This window comes from Malaya genurostris, chromosome 3, assembly GCF_030247185.1.
Source record: "Malaya genurostris strain Urasoe2022 chromosome 3, Malgen_1.1, whole genome shotgun sequence".
In the NCBI taxonomy this organism is placed as follows: domain Eukaryota; kingdom Metazoa; phylum Arthropoda; class Insecta; order Diptera; family Culicidae; genus Malaya; species Malaya genurostris.
The window spans coordinates 178,971,748-178,996,751 of record NC_080572.1 but is presented as its reverse complement, the minus strand read 5'-3'; positions in this window follow the sequence as shown (position 1 = coordinate 178,996,751).

Here is a 25,004-nt window from a genome sequence, read left to right as displayed (position 1 = left end):
GCCGATGCCGATGCCGACGATGGTGGTGACGATGAACTTCTCCGTCTTTCTATGGAATGAAAATAAAAAAAAAAGAAAGTGAGCAGAAGCAACTTAGGAAAAGAATTGCTAAAATTACAAGCTGTGAGTGCTTTCGGTTGGTGGCGGTAAGTTTCACTGTATGAAGATGAGATTGTCGCTGGGAAACGTGAACACCTGATAGGATTCGAACGGGAAAGCCAAGTGATTGAACAATTGTAGCTATAGAGGAAAATGATTTTTCGATTATGTGATGAAAAATGTGTTCAACATGCTAATTGTGCTTTTTCAGACGACACCAAAGTCACTCAGCTCCGTGCGAAAATGCGGTATCAGAACAAAGGTAGATGACAAGTATTGTGGTTTGGAAATGATTTGATAATATACCCCGACGAACGACCAAAAAAGTTTAAGCCGGGGTGTAATAGATGAAATAAAAAAGAATTGATATATAAACTCTAAATGCTTCATTTTTATTTTATTTCGAACTATATCCTAAGACGACTATAAGCTTATTTTACTGCAACTAAAAATGAGAACCATTAAAGTTAAAATTGATACTAATAAGAATTTTGTTATGTTCTATTGTATCACTGAAGCACATTGAATTCCTTATTCCCATCACCATTCTGAGTTGGCCTACTAGAAACTCTTTGTTGCATTGATCTTTGTTTAGTTTAGGTGTTCTAGACTATTGAATCACTCCTCTACAATAAACCTACTCAACGATAACGTTTTTTTAATGTTTTGAGCATTGTTGAAAAGTGAATCTTTGGTCCGTCCGTTCAAAGGTTTAGTCAGGAGGCCTAGAAAACATTATCAACTAAATCCATCTCATTAAACATAACATTCGTCGATTGTCCTGCCTATTTTTTTGTTTGGCTCTTCACTGACACTGAATCCTATTGTCTACTCTTGATCGACGACAAATATATAAACAAACAGGGCCAGGTGTCAATTAAATAATGCAAAACTAGCCAATTACTTTTTTCTGTCATAATTGTTAACGCTTATAACTCAATCATTCGATGATGAATTTATAACGGGTGATTTTTTAAGAGCTTGAGAACTTTTTTAAACAATAAAACGCATAAAATTTGCAAAATCTCATCGGTTCTTTATTTTAAACGTTAGATTGGTACATGACATTTACTTTTTGAAGATAATTTCATTTAAATGTTGACCGCGGCTGCGTCTTAGGTGGTCCATTCGGAAAATCCGCTTTTTTATCGACAAATTTTGTTCAGCGATGAGGCTCATTTCTGGTTGAATGGCTACGTAAATAAGCAAAATTGCCGCATTTGGAGTGAAGAGCAACCAGAAGCCGTTCAAGAACTGCCCATGCATCCCGAAAAATGCACTGTTTGGTGTGGTTTGTACGCTGGTGGAATCATTGGACCGTATTTTTTCAAAGATGCTGTTGGACGCAACGTTACAGTGAATGGCGATCGCTATCGTTCGATGCTAACAAACTTTTGGTTGCCAAAAATGGAAGTACTGAACTTGGTTGACATGTGGTTTCAACAAGATGGCGCTACATGCCACACAGCTCGCGATTCTTTGGCCATTTTGAGGGAAAACTTCGGAGAACAATTCATCTCAAGAAATGGACCGGTAAGTTGGCCACCAAGATCATGCGATTTGACGCCTTTAGACTATTTTTTGTGGGGCTACGTCAAGTCTAAAGTCTACAGAAATAAGCCAGTAACTATTCCAGCTTTGGAAGACAACATTTCCGAAGAAATTCGGGCTATTCCGGCCGAAATGCTCGAAAAAGTTGCCCAAAATTGGACTTTCCGAATGGACCACCTAAGACGCAGCCGCGGTCAACATTTAAATGAAATTATCTTCAAAAAGTAAATGTCATGTACCAATCTAACGTTTAAAATAAAGAACCGATGAGATTTTGCAAATTTTATGCGTTTTATTGTTTAAAAAAGTTCTCAAGCTCTTAAAAAATCACCCTGTATAATTTAACTACCCATCGACTCGGAAACATTTAACTTAAACATGTATGGCAAAGTCGTTTTAGTATTTCAATAGTATACCATTTGAAAATCGTTTTTAACTGAGTCTTGTTGTCACGTGCCTATCACTAAATGGCATAATGATGTCATTCTCTTGATTCTTGTAACACAGCCGACGGTTTTGATTTTTTCTTTACATTTAGCATTTATTTATTTATTTATTTATTTCGTCAAGCAAATGTAGACTACATATAAATTGTTTACAATGTTCACTTACATACTACGCATTATTTCTACGACAAAGCTGAGATTTGATTTGATTTGTTGACATAGTAAGGTCAAGATGTTCGCAGTATTGATTGTAATGGCGCATTATTCGATTGACTGGACTGTATTTTGCATAATTTGTTGTAGCTTGTTTTTCTAAAAATAATTTCCTGGAACGTAATTGACGGCTAGGTATATAAAAATTTAATTGCGATAATAATGGAGCTGATTGAATGCGTTGAGAAATAATGTCGCTGACAAAATAAAGCATTGCAAAGTCGCGGCGTTCTTTAAGTGTTTGTATATTGATGAGCATGCAGCGTGCTTCATATGATGGTAGAGGAAATGCTGTCCTGTTTAATTTACGAAGTGCATATAAAAGAAATTGTTTTTCAATAGATTCGATGCGTTCTTCGTGAATAATATTGTATGGATTCCATACTAGGCTGCAATATTCCAAAATAGGTCTGACATATGTAGTGTATAATAATTTAATTGTGTATGGATCCTGAAAGTTATGACTGAAGCGTTTAATAAAGCCCAGCATGCTATTAGCTTTATTGATTATGGTATAGTAGTGTTCCACAAAAGTGAGCTTAGAGTCTTAGAGTCTAAGGCCTAAATCTCTTACAATTTTACATTTTTCTACAAGTTGATTTCCTAGATGTATGTTTGTGGGTATAGTTTCATTTTTCCTACTGAAAGTTATTGAGTTACATTTTTTTACATTGAGTTGGAGTAGACTTTTGCAGCACCAAATGTGGAATAGATTGATTTCGTTCTGTAATATTACAGCGTCGTTGATATTTTTAATTTCCATGAAGAGTTTCATGTCGTCTGCATATATAAGCACTTTCAGATTTTTGAGTATGAAGGAAATGTCGTTTATATGTGAAATGAAAAGGAGAGGCCCTAAGTGACAACCCTGAGGTACGCCAGAAGTTACATTAATTGGTTCAGACAGAATGTTTTGGAAGCGGACTACCTGTACACGATTCGTTAAGTATGATTTGAGCCATTCAAGAAAAGTATGTTTTATGCCATATTTTTGTAGTTTGTATAGAAGTGAAGGTATGTCAATACGATCGAAGGCTTTGCTAAAGTCAGTGTAAAGAGTTTCTACGTAGTTGCCGGCGTCCATTGCATTCAGAGTGAATGTCATAAATTCTAAGAGATTTGTTGTTGTTGAGCGGCCTTGAAAAAAGCCATGTTGTTTGTTTGTTATTACATTTTTAAGTTGATGAAAAAGTTTTTCGTTTACAATTTTTTCAAATAATTTTGGAATGCATGAGATAATGGCTATTCCACGGTAGTTCCGAATGTTAGATTTTGCACCAGATTTAAATATTGGTACAAGAAAGGAAGATTTCCATGCTTTAGGAAAAGTACATTTATTAAGTGATAAGTTAAAAAGTAGTTGTAGTGGTAGTGTAAGTTCTTCAGCAAGATTTTTTAAAAATATTGGTGGTATACTGTCTGGTCCAGGCCCTTTTGAGGCGTGTAAGTTTTTCAGTGCTGTCGAAATGTCAGGTTCTGATAGATAGTTTACAGAGATGGAGTTGGAAAATGCAGGTATGAAAGAGAAGTATTCACGGTCACGGTCAGTTTCTGAATAAGATGTATATACTTCTTGGAAAAAATTTGCAAAGTGATTGCAGATTTCTGTACTATTTTTCCCTAAATGTTCGTCGAGGTGCATTTGAGGTCGAAAATTGTTGCTTTTTAGTTTAGTTTTTGTGTAGTTAACAAAGTTCTTAGGGCAAGTCTTTATTTCGTTTTCAATTTTGCGGTTATATTCTTCATGTGCTGTGTTAATGGCTATTTTGAGTTGATTGCATAGATTTAAGTAATTTTGAAGATGAGCGCCACTTTTTTCTTGTTTGTAAGTTTTGTGTGCTTTTTGTTTCCTATTTTTCAAATGTTTTAGTTTTTCTTCTTCTTTTCATAGGAAAAGTTTCGGCTAATATTTTGTTTATAATGTGATAGAATTTGTTTACTTCGACGTCGACATTTCCTTCTGTACTCAGTATGTTCCGCCAATTTATTATACTTAGTCTACACTTGACTTCTTCAAAGTCAATTTTATTTTATTCTGGAAATTCCTTATATTCCAAGTCGTAGGGGAGTGATGCATTGTGTGTAAATAATGGATATTCAATTGCGGTGTGAAATGCTTCATTTTTCCATAATGGCAGGTTTGATGCGTTCACACAAAAGTCTTCTGTGCAATTTGTGAAAAGAAGGTCTAAATATGCATTTTGTTGATTTTGTACGGAGTTTACTTGATGCAGGCCAAAATTAGAGATTTTGTCGAAAAAGTAATGCAATGTTGCGTTTTCTCCTACAACTGGAAGTAAGATTGATTCATTTTCAATGTCAGAGATGAAGTCCGCATTACGTTGATTGAAGTCGCCAAAAATATGAAGCTTTTTTTCAGGTTCCATATTCGAAATAATTGTGTCTAAAGATTGAAAGAATAATTCAGAAGAGAATTTGTTCGCATTTTCGGGTGGAAAGTAGACAGAGCAGTAAATATGTTCTTCTCCCAATATTGAGACTTTGGCCCATACATGCTCAAATTCTTTATATTTAGGAGTAATAATTTCTTCAGAAGTAAAGCAAGAGTTTATGGCTATGAGGACTCCACCTCCAGATTTTTTCTGACAGAGAGATAAATTTCGGTCGTGCCGAAATACGTTAAAATTATTTCCAAAAACTTCTTCGCTTTTTACACTTTCATCCCAGCTGCTTTCAGTTCCAAGGATTACGTCGAAAGAGGAGGTTATTAAATTTTGATGAATTTCTTTCATTTTGGCCGGGCTTTTCATGCGGTTGAAATTTTGGCAATAGACCAAAATTTCAGTCACATTTTGTCTATGAAGCGAAGAAGTTTTTGAGAATTCTGGAATACTTACATTACTAATTCCTGTTTCTATTCCTTCGTCAAAGAGCGTCGTTATTTCCGAAAATTCGGCCTTGTAAAATTGTGTTCGGCTTCCCGGATTAGTTGGAGTCGGCGGATATGTTCACTTGTCAAAAATTTCCCAGGGGGAAGGGTATAGCGTGATGGGATAGTCGATGCCTTTCACGCAGCCCGCCTGGGTTCGATTCCCAACCCCGCACATAGGGTCAGAAAGATTTTCTGGTCCGAAGAGGCGAATGACCTAAGATGTTAAAGCCTCTATAATTGAAACAAAAAAAAAAAAAAAAAAAAAATCCCATAAGAGTCCAGGTCGGCCAGCGCTTCCTTAGGTTTCATTCCATATTCCTGATGCACTTCGATGAAGATTCGTAGGAGGTGGTCAGGTGTTGTTGGAAGGCCTTCTGATGCTAATAGCATTTTTATGCTAGTCGGTGTCATACCCTCGATGCATACAGTAGGTTGTTGATTTTTCATGTACGACAAATACAGACGGACGACGTGCATTATTTTCGGGTCACGAAGTCTTGCTTTCAAGAAGCGTTCGTCGCCATTTGCAGATTGTGAAGTAAGACGTACAATTGGAGGACGCATTGGATCAATTTCGAATTGGCTGTCTGTATTCATGTCCTGTGATACTGCAGACGTATTTATGTTCTGTGATATTGCAGATGTGTTCACTTTGATGTCATTACTTCCTAAGACCGGAGTAGTGTTGTTTTGAATACTTCTTGTTCCTTTGTAAGGGTTGATTGTTTCACCTTTTTGAAAATTTATGAATTTTAGGCAATATCTGCACCTGGATTCCCGGAGAATTGAACCCGTGCAGCTGCTAGTAAGTCTTTGTCCATTTAGGCTTCAAGAACCTGCATCTGTTTATATAGCAGAGCTAGCAGCAGTTCATTATAGTTTGAGTGTAATCGTCACATTAATTCCAAACCATTATTTCCTCTTCACAGATAGTCTGAGTGCAATTGAAGCCATTCGCTCAAACATGACTGGCAAGACTGAACCGTTTTTCCTGGGCAAAATAAAACAGTGCCTGAACGACATATTGAACAATAATTATCTAATCACTATAGTCTGGGTCCCGGCTCATTGCTCCATTCCTGGCAATGAAAGAGCCGATATTTTAGCCAAACGTGGTGCTATTGAGGGTGAAATTTATGAGAGACCAATTGCTTTCAACGAATTCTATAGCTCGTCTCGCCAAAGAACACTTGCCAGCTGGCAAGCTTCTTGGGATAAAGATGATCTGGGTCGGTGGATGCACTCAATTATTCCGAAAATATCGACAAAGGCATGGTTCAGGGGACTGGATGTGAGTAGGGATTTCATTCGTGTGATGTCCAGACTCATGTCCAATCACTACACGTTAGATGCACATCTCCTTCGAATTGGGCTCTCCGAGACTAATCATTGTGCTTGCGGAGAAGGTTATCGGGATATTGATCATGTCGTTTGGACATGCGTGGAGTATCGTGATGTCAGATCTCAACTAATAAATTCTTTGCGTACCCAAGGTAGACTATCCAATATCCCAGTTCGAGACATTCTTGCTTGTCGTGACCTTTCATACATGAAACTTATTTATCATTTCATAAAGAAAACTGGAGTTTCAATTTAATAAAGGCCCCTTTCAAGACTTAGTTCTGATCCCAGCTGCGTCCATGAGTTCAACCAATAGCTAAATTAGAATAAAAATAATGTAATGATATAAACAAACTCGAAACAGTTTATGAAATTATTAACAAAATGTCTGAAAATAACAGCTTATTTTATAATTTATAGAAGTTAATCGTTTGGTTCAAATAATATTTCCGAGTAGATTTCATAATTAATGACGAGTTACCTAAGATGATATTTAAGTAATAAGAGAATATGTTTTAATAAATGCAAAACGTTGTGACTATGTTGGAATTAAATTAGGATAAGAATATTATGTAAAAGTGATGCTACGGCGAAGAAAAACTTATGTAAACTGCCTTAAGAAATAAACGTATTTATGAAAAAAAAAGTCTTTGTCCAAGGGTAAGGTATATTGTAATGACACATTATTTTTATTGTTGTGGCAGGTATTGTTACTATTAGTGTTCAAGTTGCTGTTGTAGTGCACATTATTGTCGTTGTTGATGTTGTTGTTATTGTTGCTGCTGCTGTTGTTGTTGCTGTTGTTGTTGTTGTCGTGTTTGCTGTTGTTAGTGTAGTTGTTGTTTTTACTGCGTATACTGTAATTTGTATTATTTTGTTGTTTCCGCTTCCGATGTTTTCGTCTGAGTTTTGAGTTTTGCTTTGAGATTTTTTTACTTCCAATGAAGCGCCAGCCACTGTCGCATGTTTGAATTTCCTTCTCTTTGAGTTCTTCAGCTAGAGACTTAGTTTTGGTATTTTGGTCTTTGGTTCCGATACTGGAGATTGAAGTCGATATTGCTTTGACTTCATCTCTCAATTCTTCCAGAATAGTGTTAGGTATTATTGCAGGGACTTCAGATTTGGTAGGTCGTACACGGAACGACCGAAATTAGCTCTGCGCCTAATTCGTATTACTGTTTTTGAATTAGTTGATTTTAACAACAAAATTTCCAAAATAACTATAAAATTAGCTAAAATTGAGGATTTACTTTGCTGAAAAAACTCTTATTTTTAGAGAATGTGTTTAGTTGGTGAATATCCTGGACACAAACCAGCAATATTTCAATCCAACACGAAATTCTCATTGACAACTAATTTTCTTATTAAAATCAGAAAATTTGTTTCTATTTATCTATCACCATCATTACTGAAGGACAGCACAAAGAAAACAAAACTGAAATGGGTATTATTAACAAGTTTATTAGTCAAAAACTCATGAGAAGTGTCAAAGCAAAACAATCCATTAAAAAACTAAAAAGAACAGTCTTATTGAAACTGCTTGAAAATTGTTTTGATGTTTTTCGCATGTGTTCGATATATCTTTATTTAAATTTCTAAACCGATATGTAAAAATGTCGTAAACTGTTAGTGGAAATCGTATTTATTAAGAATTTGTGCGCACTTGAAGCGATTGTGCGTAATAATGTTTTTACGCGGAACAGTGAAGTGAATTTCGAATGTTTCACTCTAATTGTGATGAAGTTTTTTTGTATCTTCAAACCTTCCGAGCTGCGCCGTCCGGTGTACTACTTGTATTCGGTTTTTGTTTTCCGAGTGCTCAAAGTTTTCAGTGAGAATGAAGAAAACAGTGATTTAGAAGAAAAAAATTCAAAAAGATGTTTATGTTTCGTTCATGTCTTTTTCTCCAATACAACATCGTATTTATACCTACCAATATAGAAAAGACAACCGCGTCTGAATTTTTTTCGGCAGTAGTGTGCCATCTAGTGGCTAGTAGTCATTACGGTGTTACCGTTTCGGTGACAGGGCGCCATATAGCTGCAGATTGCAGAAGCCAATTCAACCATTCATATTGGTTGAAAACAACATTTTATTTCTTTAATTCAACTAAAAAATTAGTTGAATGGAAATGAAATGTGCCTTAGCTAAGAAATGACATCACATTTAATTAGTGAATTCAACTAAAAAAATAGTCAATTCAACAAATACTTTATTATTATTAAGGAAATGAGAATAAAAAATCTAAATTAGCAAAAATAAGATTTTTTTAGTTGTCTCAAAAAATAACTAACTAAAATCAGCAAATCAACTAAATTTTTCGCGAAAATGCTGATTTCGGTCGTTCCGTGTAAGATTTTTTCTTCGAGGCGAAGAAGCCGTTCGCTCATTTCCTTGATGTGCTGGTCATTGACTTTACTAAAATCGCTAACGTTTTTTATGGCACTGTGTAACGAGGCCTCGAATGACTGCATGCGCTGACCTACTTTACCGCAAATGTTGTGGTCGTTTCTGCTGATACTGGACAATGACTACTTCACGTCGATGAGCAAGCGCTTGACACTGTCAAATATTTCCAGGTAATGGGTTTTCATGTCTGCAGTGGTAAATCTGTAGCAGCTCTGCTTCGGTCGCTATAGGAAGGCTTCGCGTCATGCATGAAAAAATACCTCGTCGTTCTGCACAGTATGAACTTTAGCATAAAACAGATTCTATGAATATAGGCTCTCTGATACTTTTTGGGCCTAAGAGCAATTGACAGATTCTCTTCGTTTACTTTCGAATTTATTTTACTTTCAAATTTACTCTCCTTTCGAGCATATCTGCGTTATTACACAAATGAATTTCATTTGGATCCTCCTTCCGGTTCCGGAGATACATGGTGATATGTGAAAATTAAGGAAAAAATGTACATTCAATTTTCTCGGAAATGGCTAAACTGGTTTTCACAAACTAAGATTCAAATCAAAGGTTTTATAGTTCTTGAAAATTTCACGAACATTTCCTCTTAATCCGACTTTTGGTTTCGGTATTAGGGCGCTCTAAATTGAAAATTTTCTATTTCAGGAGTATTGTTAGTTTGTGGACCTATAAACTCAATTCGGCACTGTTGGTTCCCCGTTTTCGCTTCCGGAAGTACCGAAAATAGTGAAGAAACACTCCAAAAGCATAAACTTACCATTATTTCTCAGCGAAGTTGAACCGATTTCCACAAATCATGGTTTAAATAAAAACGGAAAAATGAAAGAATGTCAATGAAATAAAATTTATTAGAAAACAAAAGTTTCGTAATGCATATGCAATTCACACAGCCGGTCGTGCAGTAATACTGAGCTGGTGATGTAGTGATGTCTATGAAAACAGCAAATAATAGCAACATATATAATGTTATGCAAATTATTTACAATGATAATAATCATAACAGTAATAATAATCCTGCTACATGTTTTATGCTGCTTATTCATACTGTTTAATTTGAATTACATATACATATACATTCAATTGGTTCAATTAAAATAGAGCATGAGAAATAAGTCAACCAAATGGAATTTAAGTAAAATTTTTGTCTCTATAATCAATATTCAGAGCAGAATATTAATACATTTTCAAAATGTTATAATCCTTTTTACTAGGTTCATAACTGTTCCAATTTGTAGGTCATCCTTGTTGTGGGCCATACGAGCCAACTTCAGCTATTCCGGTCCTCGGAATCTGATTTCGGAAGTATTGGAAATAGTGATCAAAAACTGCTAAAAGCATATACCACACTTTTCTTTAAGATGGCCAAACTGATTTTCACAATCTTATAGGGTCAAAGGAAAAGTCTTACAGTTTCATACGGAATTGCTGAATTTTTTGTGGATACTACTTCCGATTCCGGAATTACAGGATAAAGAGGATTTGCAGATTTTGCCAGATTACATCCGAAAAAACTTTCCTGAATTCAATGAACAGTTGTTTTTAGAATTTCACAGCAATATTTATGATGTTATGAGTAATATGAGGTATTATTACACCACTAGGTGGATTAAAACAGGTTTTTAATATGTTCTTAATTTCGACAAAACAGAATAATTTGCATCATAAGTTTACCATTTTGACTATAGTTTCATTATTTAGAAGGACCTAAGCAAATATTAAACAGAAAGTTTTCAAAAAAACGGTAATTATATGGCAAAAAATACACAGTTAAAAAATTGGCTCTACTTTTGATTTTTATCGAAGATATTTGCATTGTATTTGATTATTTTATTATTTGATACGTTACAACTGATAACCGATAAAGTGTACTGCACAGTATAATGCACATTTTAGTCCGCCTAGATGCTCTTCCTCATTACTCTCAGTATGAGAAACTGAATACACACATCTAAAGAAAAACCTGTGATTTTACATCTTATTAGATGCACATAAATGGAGCGTCGCAGTTCACGCAAGTTTACGTCGAAGAACATTTAATATTGTGTCTAAAACTCCATGTGTGAAATTCGTTGAAATAAAAAAATAATACTGATAGCACTTGAACCGAGAATCATTGGATCGCAAGTACGTCTGTTAATCGACTGAGCCACAGAAACATACATCTGCTTCGTTGGTAAAAGGTACATTTAAATTCATACAGTCGCACCTGCTAGCAGAATGCAAGTTACAATCGAAACCAGTGAAATTCAAGCTATTCTAACATTAAGTCATTCCAAATAAAATTTTCCGTCATTTGACAAACTAGGTCTTTATGAATTACATCGTATGAGGAATTAAGTCACCTGTAAAATTCAAAATTTTTCAGAGTGCAAGTTCTATTTTAGTATTTCTGACCTCGAGGCTTTGCATTTGGATCTAAATTTGAGAAAATTGGTCCAACCATCTCTGAAAATTTGAAGTGAATTACGTTTGTTATTTTTTGACCTCTGGAACCGGTGATCAGTTCGCTTGGCCTTCAATTAACAAGACTCATGCTTAATGCTTAGAAATTCTCACACTCTTGAACCTAGAATACCGGAACTGGAAGTCGAGTCCGAATAAGATTCAGAAGCAACGTAAAATATCCTAAAATGTTACATTTGAATCTAATTTGGCGAAAATCTGTACACTCTTCTTTGAGAAATCGAGCTAAGTTGCATTTTGGTGTTTAAGATCACGATTTCCGGTACTTCCGAAGCAGGAAATTGGGAATCGATAATGCCACAGCGAGTTTGTTCGACCATCAAATAACAAGATCTACAAACAAGAAGAGTATTTAAATTTACAATTTTTTTACATGGTCCTTTAAAAAACACCCTTGAAAATAAAATTTTTGTACTGATCATCTCTAAAAAAAGTGAGTGACCTGAATCACATCTTGGTAAAATTTGGAAGTTCACTCGGTTCTTCGGGACCTGGTTTCAGCAGTGTCTGCCTTTCTCATATAGAAAGGTTATGCAATCACTGTGAAAACCGATTTTTGAACCGAGGCCCGGAGGGCCGAGTGCCATATACCATTCGACTCAGTTCGTCGAGTACGCAAAATGTATGTGTGTGTGTTGGTGTGTTGGGGTGTGTGTGTGTGTGTGTGCGTATGTGTATATGTAACGTTTTTTGCACTAACTTTTCTCGGAGATGGCTGAAACGATTTTCACATGATGGAATTTAAAAAGTCTTGTGATCCCATACAAAGTTCCTGAATATTATTTGGATCCGACTTCCGGTTCCGAAATTATGGGGTTAAAATATTTATACCATCACTGAAAAGAGCGAAAACCCGTACAAAGTTTTGTAAATCGACCTCAAATCTACTCCAATAGATAGTTTTTTTCAGTAGACGGCCAAACAAACCGATTTAGGTTATTCTTTTAAGAATCGAAGGAAATTATTTTGAAGAATGCCACAGTATTATATATGATAGTATGATAGACATGAGAAAGGCAGCATTACACCACTAGGTGGATTAAAACAGGTATTATAGAGGTTTTAACCTTAAGATTATTACCCATGTACGGGGTTGGAAATCGAATCCAGGTGGGCTGCGTGAAAGGCATCGACTTACCCATCACGCTATAGCCGTCCCCTTAAGCTATATATTGATTCGGTAGTAACTTTTCCATTTTTTACAAGACACTAATCGAATGGATATCAAATGTTGATTTTAAGGGCTGAGGCCAGTGTGTTTTAAGGCGTTTTAGGAAGCTATTTTCACGCTTCAAATCTGATTTTCTCAGAAACAGTGACGAATATCAAAAAACCCAACTGACAATCTCTTAGAAAATTAGTTTAGATTATTTTGTGAACATTTCTGAATGATTCGTTGACTTTAGCGGTCGAGAAAGTCTTTTTCTGAAGGAAGAATTGCATAGCTGAAAACGGCAACTTTCATCTTGTTCATTGAATATCTCGCCTCCAGAAGCATGGATCAAAAATCTATCCTGACAATGTCTAGATAATTTAATTTAGATGCGATTAAAATGAAGTCAGAGTTATTATTCTGAACGTAAGTCGATTTCTATGGCGGCGCCATTTTAGTTCCCTGGTAACGTAACGAAACATGAAAGAGAAACAAAATCGAGTCAAAAAGGCTGCCAAACAAGCGGTAGCTTTCTTGGATTTTATGTGATGTAGTCAAACTTGTAACCGAAAATATCAAAACTTTCTTGGCAACCCGACCACATCGAGAGTCATTTCGCACATTTGCGAGAGAGCATGGAGAGAAATGTAATACGCACAGCGAGCCACGTGGTTTTACGCGACCTACTGGTCTCAGCCCTTAATAACAGGATTCAAATCGAAATATTAAGAAAAATTAAAAAATTCATTATTTTATGAATGTTTTTTGTTTATTTTCTTATTCTTAATAGCGCAATGAAAATTTCTTTCAGTGTACATGTACATACAACAGTAAGTCTACACGGCAAAAAAAACTATAACAATCTGAATGTGATTATCTATAGATATGAAAAAAACTTAGATGTACTGAACATTAAATGCAATAATTTACTCTTTTTATTGCAAATAAATTAAACGTTATTACATGAAACAACGTACTAAGTAAATTACATCAGCTTGACTGAATACTGTATACGATTCTGATATTCAATTATTATTGCATCTTTTCGTGAAATATTATAAGTTTTAGAACCCGTATGGTTAATTAAAAAGCATCAATGCAATGGACCCAAACAGTACAGTTCATAATTGTGAATAGATTTATGAGTAAAATTTGATTAAAATTTGGAAGCTGCTCCAAATTTTATTACGTATATTGTAAACAAAACTTATTGTTCCATAACAAAAAAAAAAACTAAATAAAAGTTCAGCTATTATTTTTACTGACATATTATGTTTTTAAAAAATGAGAAAAGAAATTATTTCCATATTTTCTTCTTAAAACATGGCGAAGGGCTGCTCCGTGCCCCTTGTAGAGAAGTGACAAAAAACCCTGATTATACTAATCGTACCTACCTTAAAGCAATGTGCAATAAATTTGCGTTCAAAATTTAATGGAGCATTATCTTACAACAACTTTTAGCCGTGCTATATTTCGTGCTGTACTTTAATGAAACAAAATTTTTATGAAAACAGTGCAAGGATATTAAATAGTTACTTTAATTTAATGCGTGTCTAAATTTAACTTTATTTATCAATATTTGTCGGTAGTACAGAATTAAAATGGATAATCGACGGAATTTTTAACTATTCATTTACTTGGATTTACAGTGTTATGAATTGGTTTATACATGTTAATGGTATATACATGATATGTGAAATGTAAAAACTCCATAATGAGTATTTCAAGATTTCATGAAACCCGATTCGGAATAATTTCTTTACTATATTTCCTCTAAAGTGCGATAATTGACAATCATTTTGGGAGCTCAACATTATTATTTCATGACCATGGTTCCGAGGTAAATCGTTTTGCCTTTTTCTATAGAAAGGTAATATAATTGCTGGGGAAACCGACTTTTGATCGGAGCTCCGGAGACCCATAGTGTTATATACTATACGACTCAGCTCGACTAGATCGGGAAATGTCTTTTTCGCGTTTATTCTACACGCTCACTATTATTTGAGGTGGCTGAACCGATTTCAACTAGATTAGACTGATTTGAAAGCTACTATTGTATTGTGGATTGAGTTCAAAGATCGAGTGGTTGACACATCCGGTTTTAGAGATTTAATCGTAGAAGTGACGTAACCGACCAACCGAACTTTTTTTCTAAACGGTCATTTTTCTCGGAGATGCCTGAACCGATTTCAACAATTTTAGGCTCGTTTTGGGTTGTGAATCAAGTTTAAAGATCAAGTTGCAGTCACTTCCGGAGATATATTGGTATAAGTGACGTAACCGACAAAACGCAGTTACTTTTCTTCGCTAAATTTTCTCTGAGATGGCTGATCGGTTTTCTACAATCGTAGGCTCGTTCAAGAGCTACAATTGGGTTGTGTACCAAGTTCGAAAGTCAAATTATTGTCGCTTCCAATTACGAATATAATACGACAAAAGCGTATATTTCTCTCTGCTCTATTTTCTCGGATATGGCTTAACCGATTTTAACAAGATTAAGCTCATTCGAATACTACTATTGGGTTTTTGCGTTAAGCTATAAGATGCCGAGGGCATTAATTTTACTACTTAAAATTAGAGTAATTTCTTCTGATTTCGAGGAGATCAGATTTGAAGGATGTAGTCTCCAACTAGTCATCGGCAGCGTCTGGTCGGTTGGAACTTGTTCGCTGAATTATCCTGGTGACGTTGGTACGCATCGATAGTTTTCGTATTCTTTAAACTACTATTGGGTTGTCAATCAAGTTCAAAGATTAATTGGCTGTAATTTCCAGTTCCGGAAATATGGTGGTATAAGTGACATAACAGTTCGGCTGAAAAGTTCGTATCGTTTAATAGAAACACACATTTTTTTGCCAAAATTCGTTTTTATTATTCAACATAATTGCCATCAGAGGCGATACAGCGATTATAGCGATCTTCCAACTTTTCGATACCATTTTTGTAGTACGATTTGTCCTTTTCCTCAAAATAGGCCTCAGTTTCAGCGATTACCTCTTCATTGCTTCTAATTTTTTTACCAGCGAGCATTCTCTTGAGGTCTGAGAACAGGAAAAGTCACTGGGGCCAAATCTGGAGAATACGGTGGATGAGGGAGCAATTCGAAGCCCAATTCGTTCAATTTTAGCATGGTTTTCATCGACTTGTGACACGGTGCATTGTCTTGATGAAACAAAACTTTTTTCTTCTTCAAATGAGGCCGTTTTTTTGAAATTTCGTCCTTCAAACGCTCTAATAACGCTATATAATAGTCACTGTTGATGGTTTTTCCCTTTTCAAGGTAGTCGATGAAAATTATACCATGCGAATCCCAAAATACAGACGCCATAACCTTACCGGCCGATTGTTGAGTCATTCCACACTTTGGGTTCGGTTCATCGCGTGCAGTCCACTCAGCTGACTGTCTATTGGACTCCGGAGTGAAGTGATGGAGCCATGTTTCGTCTATTGTTATATATCGACGAAAAAAATCGGTCTTATTTCGATATAACAGCTCCAAACACTGCTCAGAATCATCAATTCGTTGTTGTTTTTGATCGATTGTGAGCTCACGCGGCACCCATTTTGCACACAGCTTTCTCATATCCAAATATTATCAGTTAATATTCCATATGATTTGACAAAAAATATTGACTGGATTAAATACCAAAGTAATATTTCAAGTGTCTTAACTTCAATGGAAGAGCTCCCCCCACTTGAAGAATATGACTTCCTCGTTTGTTCGATTCTGGAGGCCGCAGAACAAGCCCAAACCAAACGATTTCTTGGTCCATCGTCTAACAGAAGGCCTCCAAACCCTTGGTGGGACAAAGAGTGCTCAGATGCTAAGCACGCGAAACAAAATGCTTTCAAGACGTTTTTAAAACGAGGAGGAGGAACTCCTCAGAATTTCGAAAATTTCTTGACTTTAGAAACCAAGTACAAGAGCATACTTCGGGCCAAGAAATGTAGCTATTGGAGACATTTTGTCGAAGGTTTGTCAAGAGAAACCTCAATGAGCACTCTTTGGAATACGGCCAGACGAATGAGGAATCGTAACTTAGGAAATGAGAGTGAGGAATACTCGAACCGATGGATATTTGATTTTGCGAGGAAAGTTTGTCCAGATTCTGTTCCTACGCATAGCATTATAAGAGAATCTTTTCCAAATAATGGGTCCATTGATAGCCCCTTTTCAATGATGGATTTTTCCATAGCACTCATGTCTTGTAACAATAACGCTCCTGGGTTGGACAGAATTAAATTCAACTTGGTGAAGAATCTGCCCGACCTCGCAAAAAGACGTTTGTTGGAATTGTTCAACAAGTTTCTTGAGCAAAATATTGTTCCACCTGACTGGAGGCAAGTGAAAGTTATCGCCATTCAAAAGCCGGGGAAACCAGCTTCCAATCACAACTCATACAGACCCATTGCGATGTTGTCCTGCATCAGAAAATTGTTCGAAAAAATTATTCTACGACGTCTCGACACTTGGGTCGAGACGAACGGGTTGTTGTTTGATACTCAGTTTGGCTTCCGTAGAAATAAAGGGACGAATGACTGCCTTGCATTACTTTCGTCTGACATCCAAATTGCCCTCGCTCAAAAGCAACAAATGGCATCTGTATTTTTAGACATTAAAGGAGCATTTGATTCAGTTTCCATTGATGTTCTTTCAGACAAGCTCCACCAACTCCACCATTATTTGCACAACCTTTTGTCAGAGAAACGCATGCATTTTTCACATGGCGATTTGGCAACATACAGAATTAGCTACATGGGTCTACCGCAAGGATCATGCCTCAGTCCGCTCCTTTATAATTTTTAAGTGAATGACTTTTGCGGTCAATGTCTAGTAACCCCATGTACACTAAGACAATTGGCAGATGATGGCGTGGTTTCAGTTACTGGACCCAAAGCTATTGATCTGCAAAAACCATTGCAAGATACCTTAGATAACTTGTCCGTTTGGGCTGTTCATCTGGGTATCGAATTCTCTGCGGAGAAAACAGAGCTGGTCGTCTTTTCAAGAAAACATGATCCCGCGCAGCTTCAGCTTCATATGATGGGAAGAATGATCCAACAGATTTTGACTTTCAAATACCTCGGGGTGTGGTTTGATTCCAAATGCACGTGGGGAGAACGCATTAGGTTTCTGATAACAAAATGCCAACAAAGAGTAAATTTTCTTCGAACAATAACAGGATCTTGGTGGGGTGCTCATCCGGAAGATCTAATAGAATTGTATCAGACAACGATACTTTCAGTGATGGAATATGGATGCGTTTGCTTTCGTTCAGCTGCAAACTCTCATATTATCAAATTAGAGCGAATTCAATATCGTTGTTTGCGAATTGCTTTAGGCTGCATGCATTCGACACATACAATGAGTCTTGAAGTTCTGGCGGGAGTTCTTCCATTGAAAGATCGTTTTTGGGAGCTTTCATCGCGACTGCTAATAAGATGCGAGGTACTGAATCCCCTGGTTATTAATAACTTCGAAAGGCTAGTTGAGCTTCAATCTCAAACAAGATTCATGACAGTATATTTTAACCATATGTCACAGGAAATCAACCCTTCAAGATATATTCCTATCCGTGTCAGGCTCCTAAATGTCCCTGACTCAACTTTATTTTTCGACACATCCATGCAGCGCGAAGTGCGTGGAATCCCGGAACACCTACGCTCGTTGGAAATCCCAAAAATATTTACAAGTAAGTTCAGGCATATTGACACTGAGAAAATATTTTACACGGACGGATCAAAAATTGAAGAGGCTACTGGGTTTGGTATATTCAACAATAATGTTTCGGTCTCATTTAAGCTTCAAGAACCTGCATCTGTTTATATAGCAGAGTTAGCAGCAGTTCATTATAGTTTGAGTGTAATCGTCACATTATCTTCAAACCATTATTTTCTTTTCACAGATAGTCTGAGTGCAATTGAAGCTATTCGCTCAAACGCTGCTTGCCAAAATGAACCTTTTTTCTTGGGCAAAATAAAACAGTGCCTGAACGTCATATTGAATAATAATTATCAAATCACAATAGTTTGGGTTCCGGCTCATTGCTCCATTCCAGGCAATGAAAGAGCCGATAGTTTAGCCAAACGTGGTGCTATTGAGGGTGAGATTTATGAGAGACCGATTGCTTTCAACGAATTCTATAGCGCGTCTCGCCAAAGAACACTTGCCAGCTGGCAAACTTCTTGGGATAAAGATGATCTGGGTCGGTGGATGCACTCAATTATTCCTAAAATATCGACAAAGGCATGGTTCAGGGGACTGGATGTGAGTAGAGATTTCATTCGTGTGATGTCCAGACTCATGTCCAATCACTACACGTTAGATGCACATCTCCTTCGAATTGGACTTTCCGAGACTAATCATTGTGCTTGCGGCGAAGGTTACCACGATATTGACCATGTTGTTTGGACATGCGGGGAGTTTCGTGATGTCAGATCTCAACTAATAAATTCCTTGCGTACCCAAGGTAGACTATCCAATGTCCCAGTTCGCGACATTCTTGCTTGTCGTGACCTTCCATACATGAAACTTCTTTATCATTTCATTAAATCCATTGGAGTTCCAATTTAAATTTTATTTTATGTTAGACTGTTTTCTCTTCCATGAATTCAACCAATAGCCAACTATAGGATATTGAATATAAGTGGTGAACTGATACAAACAAACCTGAAATAGTTATAAGATCATGTACAAAATAAATGTATTTTATTTAATGTAATTTAAAATAGCTACTCGCTTGATAAAAACAGTGTTTAGATTAACTAATGAGTACCAACATACTAATATGATATTCGAAATGTATCAGGTTTAAACTACTATGTATTGTGGTTGCCACGGCGAAGAAAAACTTATGTATATTGCCTATGAAATAAACGTATTTATGAAAAAGGCGGGTGGGTAATGTCAGAGACATAACTGGATGTCGTGAATACGAAAACAACTGACATGTTCCTTAACACTTCCGAATATCAATTGTATGAATTATGCACGCATTCCCCTTTTTGACATTTTTCGCAAAAACAAAGAAAGCTTCACTTGATCTCGATTACTGTGAATTTCACACAGCGAAAAGTGCAAATATCAAATCAAACAGTTAGATTTCCACTAAACTGAGGATATTTTCCTTCGATTTGCGAGCAAGAAATCTTAATAGTTCTTTAGAAAACTTTTAGAGCCATTAGAACGGCTGATTTCGTGTAATGCTCTCCACCGTTGCTTTTTCACCAATGCAAATGACTGGCAGCTGTGACGTAATCGCTCTTGTCGGAAGCGAAACTAGCTTTGCAAACGGCACAAAATAGATCTGCTCGCAATGGCGATAGAATCCAAACTGATTCAAGTTTTGTTGAGAGGCTTGTTTCTACCTGATTTCGTTTGTAGCTTTTTCACTAATTGGGCGGTCCTAACGGCTATAAAAATAGCCGCATACAGAATTTTAATGTTGATTATTTCATTTCGGATTTGTATAAATTATTGAAAGAAACTATCAATATGCTGAAGGGACTCGTTTCTAGCATTCAGAAAGGTCAAATTGCGTAATTCTCTACGACATTAAACTCTGGAACATTTTTCGCAAAAACAAAGAAGGCTTCACTTGATCTCGATTACTGTGAGTTTCACACAGCGAAAAGTGCACAAATCTAAGCAAACTGTTCTTGATTTGCAGTAAACTGAGGATATTTCCCTACGATTTGCAAACAACAAATCCTAATAGTTCTTTAGAAAACTTTTTTAGCCATTAGTACGGCTGATCTTGTGCAATGCTCTCCACCGTTGTTTTTTTCCCAATGCTAATGACTGGCAGCTGAGACGTAATCGCTCTTGTCGAAAGCGTGCAGACGACACAAAACACATCTGCTCGCAGTGGCGATACAATCCAAACTGATTGAATTTTTGTTAAGAGATTTCCTTTTATGTGATTTCGTTTGTAGTTTTTTCACTAATGGGCGGTCCTAACGGCTATAAAAATAGCCGCATACAGAATTTTAATGTCGATTATTTCATTTCGGATTTGCATAATTTATTGAAAGAAACTATCAATATGCTGTAGGGATTCGTTTCTAGCATTCACAAGGACCAAATTGAGGAACTCACTGCGATATTCACCACTTTTCGGAACATTTTTCCCGGACGATTTGTTGTACAGCAGCAGATATTTTGTTCTCTTCCTCAGAACGCGTTCTGATTGGCTGGTGTTGACATGGGTCAAATGAGACAGGTTTTTCAATAGTGTACTATTGAAATACTTCAATACTTTTGCTATACACGTTTAAATTGAAAAATTTTGATTCTATTGGTAGTTAGATTATATAAATCCTTTCACAGATCACTGAGCTATGAGCTTTAAAAATACGAGAAAGGCAAACGCGCCTTATGAATTATCCTCTTTGATACTCGTTTATACCAAACATTTCAGAAAAGTTTAATTTTGAATTATTTGAGACTGTCACAAAACTGAAAATTTTATCATAAAATTGTGATCATATTTCCGATGGCATGTCGCAAGAATTATGTTGATTCATTAGATACAACAATAGATATTCACGATCAAAAACTTATCACTCTCTCAGAGGGTAAATTTTGAAAAGGCACCCCATAGTAAAGTAAGTCGTATTCACGACAAAAAAAAATCCAAATATTCGTGAATAATATGTCCAACACGTTCCTTTGATATTTTTAGGGTGTCAGCTATCTCGATCAACTTCACTTTACGGTCATTGAAAATCTTTTTGTGGATTTTTTTCACGTTTTCATCGGTAACAGCCTCTTTTGGACGTCCACTGCGTTCATCGTCTTCGGTGCTCATATGACCGGTACGAAATTTTGCAAACCACTTACGAACTGTTGCTTCGCCCGGTGCAGAGTCTGGATAACACTCATCAAGCCATTTTTTGGTATCGGCGGCACTTTTTTTCATCAAAAAGTAGTGTTTCATCAACACACGAAATTCCTTTTTTCCATTTTTTTTCACAATAACAAAAGTAGCTTCACTCAAAATGCAATATCTCACAAACTAATAATCAGACAGCTGTCAAATTTATACACGTATCTTTTGGAGGTTGGTACTAACTGAAAATGGTATGGATTTAATTCTAGTAGCGCCCTCTCATAGAAACGATACGAACTTTTCAGCCGATCTGTTAACCAGAAGAATGTGTTTATTATCCGCATTTTTTTCTCAGAAAGAAATCAATGATCAATTTCAAATGTATAATGGCTGATACTTTCTGCTTCGAGAATGTTTTCGAATATGTGATGTAAGCGTTGAATCATACTTTTTCGGAAGTAACCGAAACATTCTGAATGAATGTATGTTAAAAATCAGTCCAAATTCTTGTCAGAAATTATCCTAACAAAAAATGTGTTTCAATTAAACAGTTTGAATGACAAGAGAAAAACTTTAACACTAGGTGGGTTAAGAAGGGTTTTTTTGCGTTCAAATATCGAATGACTCAAGCCATTCATTTTCTCATTTTGACCCATTGTGCAAGAAATGATATCTAAATCTAATTTTTATAGATTTTGCAGTGGAATGAAATAGAACTCGTTTAATTTTAACACTCCTAATACCAAGCCTAAAAAAGTTACGCGAAGCACCAAGCCTCAAACAAAGTTGGAACGGTAACTTTGAGCTATCATAGCTCAGTTGTTACTTGACCAATTTCGATAAATTTTTCACTTTCGAATTTTGTGAAGTTTGTAGATTATTTTAAGTATATCATTATTGACGATCTTTTAGGAAAAACTAATGAAAATCTGATTTTTCCCGTTCCAAGTTTTTTTTCAAACTCAAAATGTGCCCTATCTGCATTCATGCGGCACCTGCATCGCGAATCGGATATTGAGAACTTCAACTTTACCGAGTCATAACTTTGTTGTTAGTCAACCGATCTTAAAAATTTGTTCACCATTGGAAAGGTACTACTTCCACAAATAAGTTGCACTGAAAAAAAACTAAAAATAGGGTTGTCTACCCAAAGTTATGATGAAAATTGTAAATAGATGACCTAAGAAAAGATGAGACTTTTTACAATGATCGTAAATATCTCGAAATTCAAAGCGATGACCTATATATTTTTATACATCATTCGATTGCTAGTGATACCAGCAACAATTTTAGCTCAACTACCATTCCTGCTCAATCGAAAGAAAACATTAAAAAATCGATGAATTTATAAATATATATGAATTTTTCATTTTTTTCACATGTTTGTATATAACTCAAAAATTAAAGCGATGACATGTACATTTTTTTAATTCAGAATATTGAAATCATTACCAGAAACAATGTATTGATGACCAAAATTATATATCCGTTCATAGAATCTCAAGAAATTTGGTACAAATTCAGAGAATTTCTATTATTGGGAAAATTTGGCCAAACAACATGAAATCAAAACTTTTAAATTTCATGACATATTTTTTTTATTAGTTTAGTTGGAAATTTATTATAAACAAAATTTACAAAAAAAACTGAAACTTGGATTTCACTGAAAATTTTAAAAATTTTAGTAAATAACCTAAAACTCTAAAATAGTTATATTTTTGCATTGGACAAACGATCTAAATAATTTTTATGCACAACCCAAACGCAATTGATAACTACTAAAATTCTGATTTTGTTTTTGGTTTGCCGTAGAATCTCAAAAAATAGGTAAAAGATCGGAAATTTTAAAATTTCCGAGTTAAATTGCATTGCACAGTGGTCCGGATCGACAATTTAGGGGGGCAAAAACATTTGTGGCTTAACCTTATACTTTAGAGCTATGATGTCTTAAAAACAAATGATCAGTGAAGATAAGCCATATGTCGATTTACATGGTATTAGGGTGGCTCTTATTATTAAGGTGATCCAAAACTTATTTTCCGGATGTGTTGAGATAGAGGACTGCATTCTTCAGCAAAATTGTAGATAAACTTATATCGAGCAGCTTTGCTGAGGACACCATAGTAGTATCTGCAACGGTTTTAGTGTTACAGCTATTTTTAAAGAGCAACTTAGGGTGTTCCTCAAAAAATCAGATTTTTTGCTCTATCATTTATATTTTTCTCTTTTCTTATAGGTATCTTTGAACATCTTTTAGAGTTTGTTAAAACCAAGTTTTTAATGACTGGCGTATTCAGGTTGCGTTTTCTGAACCGAAGTTATGAGCAAAACTAGTTCAAAAACAGGTTATTTTTAAACTGCTATATCTAACATTGAGACAAACGAAAAAAAATCCGTTTCTTGTATTTGACAGAAAATATTTTCGAGCATGTTTATAAAAAAGGCGGAGGAGATATTTTTTTAAATTTTTTTATTTATGTTCATACATTGGGTTTTTTCATTGGAAATCATGTCATTTATTTAGCTATATATGAAAATAAGGTATTTTTGTCTTCTAAAGTGTCAAATTAATTCAAGTGCATATTCGGGAAGAAATCGTTCTGTATTCTTCGGGGAATGCAGAATGGTGTCGCTTTTGTAAAATCTCTAAGGCCTCTCGGTGGTTGGAGATTTTATCAACCGTGCCTTTTGGCACCTGCAAATCGTTCAGCATCCTTTCGGGGATGCAGGACGATTTATTTCTTTATGTTTTGTGCTGTTTCCAATCCTTTCCTTCCCATCAGGAAGTTGATGAGAAGCTACGCCAGGCAAATCTCCAAATAACTAGGGAACATGCCACTTGAGCCAATTAGCTCTGATAACATAGGTGCAGGGTTTCATTCAGTAAAAAGCATTCAAACGAAGAGGTTGTTTTTCGAGACGAAGACAACTGTAAGCTGCAGATAGATTGGTTGGTTGGTGCTAATCGCAAAGGCTGCTGCAAAGCCAATATTCGGGGCGATTCCAGTTTCATAAGTACCTGAAATAGTGGAACTTACTTCACTGAGAAAGATGGCCTAACCGATTTGAGAACTGTTTCATTTTGTAGGTTACACTAGTTCATGCACTAGCTTTCATGTTTTTCAAAAATCAAACAAAACTGTTTGAAGAATACATTTTTTATATGAGAATAAGAGAGATATGGGAAGAGCATCATTACACAACTAGGTGGATAAAAACAAGTTTTACTTAATTTCGTTTGATTTTTGTGCTAAATTCAGAATTCTACTTTTCTGAATTGTTTACTAATAGAAAATTCAAATAATTTTCGAATTCTATTCATTCCGAAATAATTCTAAGTTTGTGATATTTAAATTTTAATATTCTATCGATTATAATTGATGTTGTTTAGGATAGCGGAAAATTTAAGATATATGTTCTTGTTCTGAATTGCTTGTAAAACAAAAATCAAGCAAAAATTTTTTTTTCAATTGTCGTTGGTTTCTTTTGCCATGGATTAGTATATGAAATTCATATAATTTTACGTTCTATTGCTTATTGTACAAAGCCATTGAAATAATTTAAAATTTTCGTGTTGTCACAAAATTTATTTT